Here is a 13,168-nt window from a genome sequence, read left to right as displayed (position 1 = left end):
GGCTATAAGCCAAAATAAATACTTTCCTCCCATCAGCTGATTTTGGTTAGTTGTTTTGTGCCAGCAACCAGAAGGTAAGGACAACATCCCTTGCCATTCAAATCAAACTCAAGGTCTTACACATGCTAGTCAAATACTCTTCTACTGAACTATATATCCAGTTCTCTTCTCTCTCTCTCTCTCTCTCTCTCTCTTTAGTTTTATTATTTTTGAGCTGTCCAGGCTGAACTGGAATTCACTCTGTATTCTCAGGATGGCCTTGAACTCACAGTGATCCTCCTACTTCTGTCCCCTGAGTACTGGGATTAAAGGCGTGTGCCATTACACTCACCTTTTTTTTTTTTTTTTTTTTTTTTGGTTTGAGGTAGGGTCTCATTCTAGCTCAGGCTGACCTGGAGTTTACTATGTAGTCTCAGGGTGGGTTTTTATTTTATTTTATTGTATTGGTTTTTCAAGGTAGGATCTTGCTGTTGCTCAGGCTGACCTGGAATTAGTCTCAGGCTGCCTTTGAACTCAAAGCGATCCTCCTGCCTTAGCCACCCAAGTGCTGGGATTAAAGGCATGTGCCACCACACCTAGCCTTTTTTTTTTTTTTTTTTTTTGGTCCTCTTGAGGTAAGGTCTCACTCTAGCTCAGGCTTACCTGGAACTCACGGTGTAGTCCCATGCTGGCCTCAAACTCACAGCAATCCTCCTATCTCTGCCTCTCAGTGCTGAAATTAAAGGTATGTGCCACTATGTCTGGCTGTTTGGCTATTTTTGGATTGACTTGTTTGGGTTTGGTGGTTGAGTTATAGGAATAACACATTTTGGGTATTAACCCTTACCATATTTGCAAATATTATATTTATATGATTTGCAAATATTTTCTCACACTCTGAGGATTATCTTTCCTCAGTAGAATCCTTTGATTCACAAGTTTTTTATTTCGGTGAAGTCCAATTTTTTCTTTTGTCTTCTGAACTTTTGGTGTCCTTATCCCATTTTTCAGATGGAGAAACTATGGCCCAGAGAAGTTAAGTAACGTGTACTAGATCGTGCTGTCATTTAGGGTGAAGTTGAAACTGTGAACTGAGACAATGTGGTTGCAGATCAGTTTGTAGCAACCAATTTATCAGTCAGCTCTCTACTGCTTAGAGTGGAACAGTGCCTGGCACAAAGCAGGCATTATTTACTGAACTAATATATAGAGAGGTGCTCAGTGATGATTTCCAGCTTTCTACACTTTGCCTGAGTGAATTTTAAGCCAGTGATGTCTGTTACTCATCTGTGAAATGGAGACATCCTAACACTCCCACTGGAGACAGTGGAGGAAATAGCTGATCTGTTGGTTATCAACCCTGCATCCTGTGAGGCACTGAAGGAAGACTCTGACACACAGGCATGCCCACAGAACCCAGGCCATAACTGACTGGGAGGACAAGACTCAGGTAGTAAAAGGAGGTTTATTAGAAAAGTAAACATATAAAAACCAGATGAGGTTGACATCACTACCAGGGGAATAGAGTGTAGAGAGGGATGGGGGGTGGTGAGGATATTGAAATTTGAGCAGGATTGAAATGAAGGGGGAAGGCATGTCTTATGTGAGGAGTAACCAGCCTTTAGTGTTTCTGAATGGCAGATAAGTTCATATCTTCCCAGAAATAACCAGCTAACAGTTGTTGATGATGAAGAAATTCAGAGCTGGGCATGATAGGAAATGTCTGTCATCCCAGTTTTCAAGAGTCTGAAACAGGATTGAGGTCAGTCTGGGCTACTTAGTGAATTGGAGACTAGGTTATATGATAAGATCCTGTCTCAAGAAGAGGAGAGAGCCAGGCTTGGTAGTGGTGCATGCCTTTAATCCCAGTACTCAGGACGCTGAGGTAGGTGGGTCACCCATGAGTTTGAGGCCAGCCTGGGACTCAAGAGTGAATTCTTGGTCAGCCTGGGCTAGTGATACTGTATCTCAAAAACAAAACAAAACAAAAACAAACAGAAAACAAAACAAAAAAAAGAGGAGAGGGAACAGGAAGAGGACGGGAAGGAGGATGAGAGGGAGGAGAAGGGAGAGGAGGAAGAGTCAGAGGAGGAGCAGGAGGTGAAGAAGTGGGAGGATGGGGAAAGAATGAGCTGGAAGAGGAAGGTGACTGTTTGGGATAACCTGTTGTGATATTTCAGGGCTGAAGCATGGTTTTGAAAAAAACATCAGAATACTGGTAAAAAATTTATCAGCATTAACTGTCAGAGGGCTCTTGTAGCAGGTTCCTGAGTGCCTCTCTTTCCCTTCTTCCTCACTTTTTAATGATCCATTTATTTCTCAGGCAATTCTTTCAGGAATTTGAAAGTTTAAGCAGGGGTTACGTGGAGAACTAACAGGAAATGTCTCATCTTTCCAAGTTTACTGTTGAGAGTGGCCAGATGTCATTTGTTTGTGAGTGGGAAATGGGAAGTTAGATCACAGAATGTGAAATTTAAAACTTTTTTTTTTTTTGAGAAAGGAGGAGTGGAGAGGAGACGAGCACACAGGGAAGCTTCTTTGACTCCTCAGACTATGTTAACAGGGCCAGGGCAGTACTAGGAGAAAGATGCTAATAAGAGCACATGTTTACTGGCTGCAGACTTTGCTCTTGCTGAGGTCTGTGGCAAACAGCTGGTCTCCACCCGGCCAGGCCAGGCTTTTTGGGAGCTCTCTGTGGAGCTGCTATAATTATAAACCCCACAGAGGGCCAGAAATGGGGGCCGATGTTCTTATTGGTCACCATGGCCCAGAATAAGGAATCAGAAAGTTAACTAAGAGTCTTTTGGCATTTAGCACTTGCAACGGCAAATCTGGACAGAAAATTTAAATTATATTTTCAGGCTCTGCTGATTAAATTCTGGATCAAGTACTTCCAACCTGCTGGGCCCTCTGGTCCCTGCCTATTAGTTGCTGTCTGTCTGTCCCGGAAGTGCCCTCTTCATCCCTTGCCATTGCTACAGTGGCCTTTGGCAGGCTTCTGCTTGGCCAGGTGTAGTCCCCAGCCATTACCATGACAGCAATGTACAATAAAGACTCTAAGGGGCTTGGAATTGACAGGCCAGACGTGGGATCTGGATTCCTGTCTCCAGCCCACAGTCTGCTGATCCATCTGCCTTTCTCAGAAGGAGTGAGTAGATGCAGGTTGGGTTTCTTTGGAAGATTATGGGCTCCAGGCCAGATAAAGTGATGAAATCTTGGAATCTGTTATTGGATCACAGGGCCAAACATGGAACATTTAGGTGAATGGGAGGATATAGAGCAAAAAGGAAGCCAGGAACAGTTACAAAAGTCAGCATTTCTGCCCAGATTTGCAAAGGAAAAAGGGAAGAAATCCCCCACCTGCCTGCTGGACTTTGAAGGTAAAGGAACAGTTCTCTCCAATTGCATTCCCTCTTCCATTCAAGTCACTGGGGGGCTGGAGAGATGATTTAGCAGTTAAGGCGATTGCCTGTGAAGCCTAACTCAAGTTCAATCCCCAGGACCCATGTAAGCCAGATGTACAAAGTGGGACATGCATCTAGCATTCATTTGCAGTGGCTGGAGGCCCTAGTGCACCCATTCTCTCTCTCATAAATAAATATTTGAAAAAAAAAAAAGAAAAAGATCATATGGCAGTGATTTCTTCCATGGGCCCTACTCAAGATCTTCAAAGAGCCATACTCATCCTTCTGGGATGAAGCCCTTCAGGCACCGTTCTGAGTAAGTATTGAGCTGGGAAAGCAAGCCAGCCCTTCACCTGGCTGGTACGCCATGTTGGCTTCTTTGCCATAGTCTGTTAGAGTGCCCTAGGGGCAGAAAAAAAACCAGCAGACACACCCAAGCATTTGTTTGTTTTGAGACAAGGTTTCACTATATAGCTCAGGCTGTTTTTTGTTGTTGTTGTTGTTTATTTTTATTTATTTGAAAGCAACAGACACAGAGACAGAGAATGGGCATGCCAGGGCCTCCAGCCACTGCAAACAAACTCCAGACGCGTGCACCCCCTTGTGCATCTGGCTAACGTGGGTCCTGGGGAATCGAGCCTCAAAGTGGGGTCCTTAGGCTTCACAGGGAAGCACTTAATCACTAAGCCATCTTTCCAGCCCCAGGCTGTTTTTTAACTCCTGGATCCTCCTGCTCAGCCTCCTGAGTTCTGAGATTATAGATGTGAGCCACCACATCTAGCTAGCAGACATGCTTTTTTCTTTTTTTGTTATTGTGACAAAATATACATAAGAAGGGCCACAGAGTGGAAGGAATTGTCCAGAGGCATTGCTCACTCCTTACAATGACTAACTGCTGCTCTCATATTTCATAACCCATAACCCCATGGTGAACAGAAGCAATCCCAGCAAGGAGGGCTTCAGCAGAATGGGGGCAGGAAGGAAGGAAATGACGCTACTAACATATGATGTGTCTATAGAAACTATATACTTAATAAAAAACAAGTATGTTATACTTACTCTCTCTATGAGCTTTGCCTACTCTAGATACTGACAGGTATTTTACAAAAAAAATTATTGTTTTGTGAAAATAATGAACATTTGCACATATACTCAAGTAATATGGGAAAGTACAAAGAAAAAAAAGATGGAAGAGAAAATTACATCATAGCATAGCATACCCAACATATACTAAATAGTTTCACAAACATCATTTTATGTATTTAGAAATATACAACTGCAGTAATAGGCTGGTAAGATTGCTCAATGAAGGCCCTGATTGTGCAACTGTTGAAGTTACCTCTTATTGCTGGGATAAAACACCCAACCAAAAGCAGATGATGGGAGGACAGAGTTTAAGGGGGTGTACATTATTGAAGGTCCATTTTATGATGGCAAGGAAAGGATGGTAGAGCAGAGGTCAGACATCACATATTGCCATAGCATCTGGCAAAAAGCAGCAAGAGTGAGCTGAGCTCTGGCAAGGGGGAAATTGGTCTATAACACTCCTAAGCCTGTCCCCAACAACACACCTCCTCTGGCAACACTCCATCTCCCAAAATGCCACCAGGTAGGGACCAAACTCAACTCTCAAGAGCCTATGGGGGACATCTGATTCAAGTTACCACAGCAATCATGAGTACCTGAGCTCCAAACTCCAGAACCAACATAAAAACCAGAAGCTGTGGCAGGCTTCTGCAATTCCCATGTGCCTACAGTAAGAAGGGTGGCAGACACAAGACACTCTCAGAATCTCAAGAACAGAGTGCAATGAGAGACCCCACCTCAAATGAGATGGAAAATGAAGACTAGAAAAGTTACCCTCTGACCCCCCCTGGCATACATGCCTGCGCTCATACTTGTGAAAATGTACCCAGACACACACAGCAAATTCATTGATGTTAAGAAAAATATAGTATTAAATATCCAGCTAGAGAAACTTTACAGAAATGAGGTCATTCAGGAAGATTTTAATTTGGGGGGAATTTAACAGAAAACAGTGAGGATATTTGATCCTTTCATTTGTTGTTCAACCTTGACTATGACACTTGTATTGCTGAAGTAAGCAATCGCCATGTTCAAGCACTTAGGACCACGAGGCCTGGTAGCTTCATAGCACTGGGATCTCCTACTTGGAGCCTTCATTATCTAAGCCAGTCACGACGAAGACAGCTCCCTCTGGGTCAAGCGTCCTGCTAGTTTACCATCTTCATGTATTAATTCCTCCTTCCTTACAGTCAGGTAACATCGTTTGGGGTGGGAGTATGTATATGTGGTGTGTGGCTTGTTGATATGTGTGTGGATGTACGTATGTGCACACGGAGGCCAGAGGTCAACGTCAGTGTCTTCCTCAATCACTCTCCACTTTATTTTTTGAAATAGGAACTCTTGTGGAACCTGGAATTATTACCTAGCCAGTGAGCCCCAGGGATCCCCTGTCTGCCTCCCCAGTGCTGGGATTTTCTAGGCATTTAGTGCCATATCCAGCTTTTGTGTGGGTGCTGTGGATCCAGATTCAGGTCCTCATGCTTGTGCAGCAAAACACTTTATTAACTGAACCAGCTCCCCAGGCCTAGATAACATAATTTTTGCTGTATTTGCCAATAGCAGAAGCTCAGTGACAAAATGCCCAAGGTTGCGAATCTGTAGGATTCGGAACGAGGTAGGCTGACCACAGAGCTCATACTACATGTAAAAGCGAGCAGCGATTGCTCCTTATCGAGTCAATGTGGGAAGGCGGTCCACAGCAGGGCTTGAGAGGAGTGGTGCGAGGCAGGGAGGGGCCCCCACAAGGGGAAAGAAGGCAAATAAACTCTGGGGCCTTCACCTGTGACCTGTTAAAAGCCTGAAATGTGGTTCCTTCTGCCTCCTTGTGTTCTCTTAACAGCTCTGTCAATAAACACCAGATTATGCCACAGGCTAGAATGTTTACACCTGGGAGCCCCTTATGACTAGACCAAGCTAAAAGCTAGTGAGGTTCAAAATAGTTACACAAATGATAAAGATGAAGGAATTACTAACTGAAGAAAAACCTGAATAAATCCTCTAACTCTGCATGCTTTGTTGATTTAAAAATCACTGATTTTGGAGGTCATACAGCCTACCCATTCATATTAGCTCCCTTATTTGTGTGCTACAAGATAGATAACACATCTGACATGTGGGTTAGGAGAACAATTGCCTTGGTTACTTTACAGAAGCTTAAAAGTGACTTTGGCTTGAAAGCACCAACTCTTTCCTAGACCCCATTGATATCTGATGGGTGACTGAATGGGATGACTGGCTTTGAATCTCTGTTTTCACATTGTATCTATTCCCTTTCTGTCTCAGCCTTTGAGTAAGAGTAGACACAGCTCTGCATGTGGCCACCTATAGCCAGTGCTGCCTCCCTTTGGCTTGAGTCAGCTGGCTCAGGTTGAGAGGTCCTAATAAAGAAGCCTTTTCTCTCTCTCTCTCTCTCTCTCTCTCTCTCTCTTTTTTTTGTTTGTTTGTTTTTCGAGGTAGGTTCTCACTCTGGTCCAGGCTGACCTGGAATTAACTCTGTCATCTCAGGGTGGCCTTGAACTCATGGCAATCCTCCTACCTCTGCCTCCCAAGTGCTGGGATTAAAGGCGTGCGCCACTACGCCCAGCCCTGCCTTTTCTCTCTTATTCAAATGCATAGCTTGATGTCATCTTTCCTGTTTCCATGCTATGAGCTCCTACCATTTGGTGTTGCCAGAATCTAGCCAATCCCGTGTACTGCCATGGTGCATTCCCCAGAGATCTCATTTGGTCTTCTCCATTATATTCCTACCTGACAGGTACACCAGAATCCAAGTGCCTCCTCAGGTACACAGCTCTGAGTTAGGCTTGGCCTGTTCCTCCAGAACCACTTCTGCTCTGCCCTCTCAGCCCTGCCCACTCTGAGTCTGATGATATCACTTGACAAGCTAATTGGAAGAGGGGAGATTACTTTAAAACAAAAGATCCTCTTTTGAATATTTCCTGTTGAATACCATTAATTGACAATCGAGACTACACTCACTATTATTTATTTATTTATTTGCAAGGAAAGAGAGCTAGAGAGAAGAGAGATAGATAGAATGAGTGTTCCAGGGCCTCCAGACACTGCAAACAAACTGGAATCTTGTTTTACATGGATACTGGGGAATTGAACCCTGGTTGTTAGACTTTGCAGGCAAGCACCTTAACGGCTAAGCCATCTCTCCAGCACTCTTTTCCTCTTCTATAAAGACATTTATCATTGGATGTAGGGTCCACTCCAATTCACCAAAATCTCATCTCTAGGTGCTCATCATTGTTACATTTACAAATACCCTTTATTCTAACCAGGCATGGTGGCCTCCACCTATAATCCCAGCACTTGGAAGGCTGAGATAGGAATAACAGTGAATTTTAGTCCAGTCTGAGGTTCCAAGACTGAGTACTAGGTCAGTGTGGGCTAGTGTAAGATTCTGCCTCAAAAAAGAAAAAAATAAAAAGGATACAGAAAAAAAAAAAAATCCAAGTAAGGTTTAAGGTTGCATTTCCAGTTCTGAGTGGACATGTCTGTTGATTGAGAGGCTATTTAACCTCATGGCAAATGACTGAGTGCTTCAAGCCCATCGATACAGTGGGCAGAAAACCTACCTGTTGGTGAAATTTTAGTTCTGTCTCCAGCAGGGAGCCATGGACTGTATGGGAACTCAGTTCTGCCTCCTAGAGTTCCAGACACACAAATATCCCTCAGGTGTCTATTGCTGGCAGAAATCACCTGACCAAAGGTAGCTTTTTTGGTGGGGGGCACTATTTTGGCTTAATGACTCGAGGGGAAGCTCCATAATGGCAGCGGAAAATGATGGCATGAGCAGATGGTGGACATCACCCCCTGGCCAACATAAGGTGGACAATAACAACAGGAGAGTGTGCCAAACACTGGTAAGGGGAAACTGGCTATAACACGCATAAGCCCAGCCTCAACAGTACATTGCCTCCAGGAGGGTCAATTCTCAAATCTCCATCAGCCGGGAACCTAACATTCATTACACCTAAGTTTATGGGAGACACCTGAATCAAACCACCACACCCAGCAAAGCTCAAACACCGTGAGTCTGTGTCACAGATCTATATATAACACTCTCCTGTTGATCTTACAAACACCCACAAAGATGTTTATTTTACATTTGGAACACTCTTCAAGTTTATAGCACATATGAATGGGGTTGGAACATCTGAGAAATTATTTTGGGGAAATAAACCTGGTCCAGAACATACATTTGAACATGAAACCTTTTGTCTGACTTTGTGCCATTCACTGTAGGCATGGTATGAGGTGGTATGAGGCCTGTGGCCCACCATTTCAAAGGAAGCACATACCAATGAAAGGACTGAGGTTCAACACTGGCCAGGAGAACTTGATCACTAATTTTGTGCCTAGTAAATTTCTCCCTCAGTTAAAATTCTGCTCTGCTCTCTCCTTTCTAGCTTGTCCCACTCCAGCCCAAATGGAAGGAGGATTGGGATGAATATTATTTTGGTACCGGATGCTTCCCAGGGGGAGATTCCTTTCTCATCAGTCTGCCTTACTCAGAGCCTGTTCATTCCTTGAATCCTTCCCTACGCAACCAAAGCCTCACAATTCAGGCTTCTCTCCAATATCCCCAAGGCTCTATCCTTCCTCACTGGCACTTGGCACCTCTGTGCTGAGGCTGGGAAATCCATTCCTTGCTTATCTTTATTCACATCTGTGTCAAAGACCAGTATAACTTGGTGAAGTGTCAATGCTACTTGAATGGCACTGGAAGACTCTGGTGTTCCTGTCCCCACGCCCCACCACACCGCATCAGGACAACTGAAAGACACTCAGTTTTACAGATTTCAGTAGCTTCACATATTTCATTCATATTTGTTTTTCATTGATTTTTAGACTTTTAGAATTTGGGGAGATAGCTCAGCGAGCAAAGTGATTACTGTGCAGGGATGAGGACTGTGTTTGGATCCTCACCACTCATGTGAAGTTCAGGTGTGGTGGTGAGTGTCTGTAGTCCCAGTGCTGGGGAGGCAGGGACAGGAGGGTCCCCAGGGCCTGCTGGCTAGCATATCTTGCCAAACCAGTGTGTTCTGGGTTCTCTAAATGATGTTTCAAAAAATAAGGTGGAGGGCTGAAGAGATGGCTTAGCAGTTAAGGTGCTTGCCAGCCAAGCCTAAGAACAAGTTCAATCTCTCTCTAGATCCCTCATAAGCCAGACGCACAAAAGTGACCAAAGCACAAGGTCGCACATGCCCACTAGGTGGCACAAATGTCTGGAGTTTGATTGCAGTAGCTGAGGCCCTGGCACACCAATTTATTCTCTCTCTCTCTAAAAATAAAATAAAATAAACAATGGCTGGGCATGGTGGTACATGACTTTAATCCCAGAACTTGGGAGGCAGAAGTAGGAGGATTGCCATGAGTTTGAGGCCACCCTGAGACTACATAGTGAATTCTGGGTCAGCCTGGGCTACAATGAGACCCTACCTTGAAAAACTAAATAAATAAATATTAAAAAAAATAAGGTGAAGAGTGACTAAAGAAGACAGCCATTACAATCTCTGGCCTCCACAAGTATGCACACACATTTGCAAGCACACCTGCACACCCACATGCACCCATACACACACAAACATGCACAATACATGCATGCACACCACACACACATACACATGCAAAAAACCACAAAGCAGATATAAAAGTCCCTAGACTTGCTTTTTAAAATGGCTCACTGTTGGGAGTGGGGAGAGGGCTGAGGTGTTGTAGGTGCTTGCTTGCAAGCCTGCCAGCCCTAGTTCAGTAGCCCAGCACCACACAAAGCAGTGCATGTGTCTGTGATCCCAAAACACCTTCATGAATGGGAGGTGGGACCAGGAAAACCCAAGAGCTCACAGGCCAGCCAGACTGGGACATAGGCAGCAGCACAAAAGAGCAAACAGCAAAACAAACGGGACTGCCTCAAAAAAGGTCAAGCCGGGCGTGGTGGCGCACACCTTTAATCCCAGCACCCAGGAGGCAGAGGTAGAAGGATCCTGTGAGTTTGAGGCCACCCTGAGGCTACATAGTGAATTCCAAGACTCTACCTTGAAACAACAACAAGGATGTAGAAGAACAGAGAGCCCAAGGCTGTCCTCTGGCCGCCACATGCGCCTCTGAGCACTAGCACCCCCAACACACATTAAAAATAAATACCTGGTTGTGAATTTTATTAGTTTTTCTTTTCTTTTTTTTCTGTATTCTGAGATTTTATTTTGATGATATTTACATAAAATATACTTTTAGTCACTGAGTTCTTCCTCATCACTGAAGTACGTGCTCTTCTTTATCCTTGGACGTCTGGAATCATTGGAAGCTGAGGGACCCCCGGGACTGGGCCTCCATCTGTTTTGCTCTTCTTCAGTTTTGGCTTGCTGGAAAGCAATGGCCTGACTGAGACTGTCCAGAGCCGGATCCTCCCCCTCTTCTTCACTTACTTCTACTTCTTCAATTTCTTCTTCTGGTTCCGGAACCTTCTTTTTTTTCTTTCTTTTTTGGGGGCTCCCGTTCTCCAAGCATATTTTTGGGGCAGGCATAACTTAAGTGTCCACTTTCCCCACAGTCATAGCATTGAGATTTATCAAACTAGTTTCTCCTGCAGATGAATTCAGCAGCTCTTCCATTGTCAATAGCAATACTCGCTTTTATCACTCTACCAAATAACTGCTTGTTGTTTATTGCTCTTGTACAGTTTTGTGCAGAGTCTTTATCCAAGAATAAAATAAATGCAACCCCTTTACTCTTCCTGGTATCTTTGTCTTTCATTATAGTAACCTTCACAACTTTGCCATACTTGGAAGTCGTACAAGTCGTTGTTTGTTAGGGAGAAGGGCAAGTTGGATACATAAACTGTGCTCTTACTGGGAGCCAAGCCACCACTCATTTCTTCAGTGGGGCCGAGGAGCGCGAGCCAGGCCGGCTGGGGCTCAAGCCCGACAAGTTCTCCGCCGATTCGGCGGCGCCGGCATCGGGAACCCAAGCAGGCAGGCAGGCAGCGCATCAGGAGACAGCAGCAGCGGCGGCGCCTCCCCGGAGACCTACGGGCGGAGCCTGGAGCATCAGTTTTTCTTTTCTTAATATTTTATTTATTTATTTGAGACAGAGAGAGAGAGAGAGACAAAGAGAGAGAGAGGCAGGTAAGAGAAAAAGAATTGGTGTGCCAGGGCCTCTAACCAGTGCAAATGAACTCCAAATACATGCATCACCTTGTGCGTCTGGCTAACATGTGTTTGATTCCCCAGGACTCACGTAAAGCCAGATGCACAAAGTGGTGCATGCATCTGAAGTGTAATTGCAGTGGCTGGAGGCCCCGGTGTGTCCATTTTCTTCATCTGCCTCTCTTGCAAATAAATAAAAATGTGAAGAAAAAAAAAAAAAAACTGGGTCCTGAGAAGTTAAGTAATCTACTTAAGGCCAGAGAGTTGGACCCTGGCTGGTGTCAGCATGTGTTATAACCCATCCATTTTGTCACATTGACAGGTGGGCCACAGCCATAGGCCATACTGCCACCTTTGGGAAGAACTGGTACACACCTTCACAATATTCACCTGCATTGTTTCAATGTGAGATGTAAAGTAAAGCACATTCAGTATCATGAGACTGCCATGGGTTAGGATGAAAGTCCTATTTTTTTGACATGTGAAGAAATTGAGGTTCTGATGACCCCATTTGCCTAAGGTTGGGCCATAGGTAGAGGAGGAGAGACAATTTGACTCCAACTCTTCTGTCCCTAGCTCTGGGCTCCTTCTCCCACCCCTTGAGAGGCTCAGGAACACACCTCCCAAACACCAAGGTGAGACCTACTTCTACTTGCTCTGTTTTGTCCCTACAGAGAAAATGTGTGTTCCTGAAAGCATCTTCACCCTTGTCTGAGGCCAGCCCACAGCACTGCCTCAGCTGAGTTCAACCACACAGGGTGTCCTCCCTGTGCCAAGCCTAGTCCAGCTGCTTATAGATATGTGCACAGAATGAATGGATTTCTTCCCTGTAAGTTTTCTCCACAGAAAAAAAGTTAAAATGCAACCAGGCGTGGTGGTGCATGCCTTTAATCCCAGCACTCGGAGGCAGAGGTAGGAGGATTGCTGTGAGTTCAAGACCACCCTGACACTCCATAGTGAACTGCAGGTCTGCCTGGGCTATAGCGAGACCCTACCTCATAAAACCAAAAAATTAAAATAAAAAAAAAGTTAAAATGCAAAGGTGTTGCCTGGCACAGAGGTCTGGCATTTGTTTATTGGTCTCCACCCAGGGACATGAAGGGGTGAAAGGATACAGGAGGGGAAGGCCTTGGAGGACAGTGGCCTCGGAGAATCCAGTCACCGGACTGGAAAGCCAAAACACCATGGAAGGGAGAAGAGAAATCGGTCCTGGTTGCAGGGAGAAACTCCAGCTCTGCACTCTTCAGTGGGGCCACTTGGCCTTGGGGTGCAGTGAGCCTGATCGCCACCACAAGCAGAGGCTAGTCACTAGCAGAGTCCAGCTCTCTATCCTCCTCAGTCCTGAGAAAGGGCAGAAAAGTAGGTGCCCCCAAGAGGGTGAGGAGAAATGCCCAGCTGTCCACTCATCCTCTTATTCACCCAGGGGCTTCCCTTCCTCTCACAGGACATCAGATGGACAAAGGACAGCAAACACTGTACATCATCACATCCTCCTGAGTCCGAGTCATCAGCGCCCTGCTGCCCTCCTGAAGCTTCCTTCCA

The 13,168-nt window shown here is 45.0% G+C and overlaps 1 pseudogene; it reads right to left on the bottom strand.

Annotated features, from left to right (window-relative positions):
- Positions 1-10,665: 10,665 nt before the first annotated feature.
- Positions 10,666-11,422, bottom strand: LOC101611083 (annotated as a pseudogene).
- Positions 11,423-13,168: the final 1,746 nt, after the last annotated feature.

Source organism: Jaculus jaculus, chromosome 2 (genome assembly GCF_020740685.1).
Source record: "Jaculus jaculus isolate mJacJac1 chromosome 2, mJacJac1.mat.Y.cur, whole genome shotgun sequence".
In the NCBI taxonomy this organism is placed as follows: domain Eukaryota; kingdom Metazoa; phylum Chordata; class Mammalia; order Rodentia; family Dipodidae; genus Jaculus; species Jaculus jaculus.
This window is presented reverse-complemented; position numbering and strand designations above follow the sequence as displayed.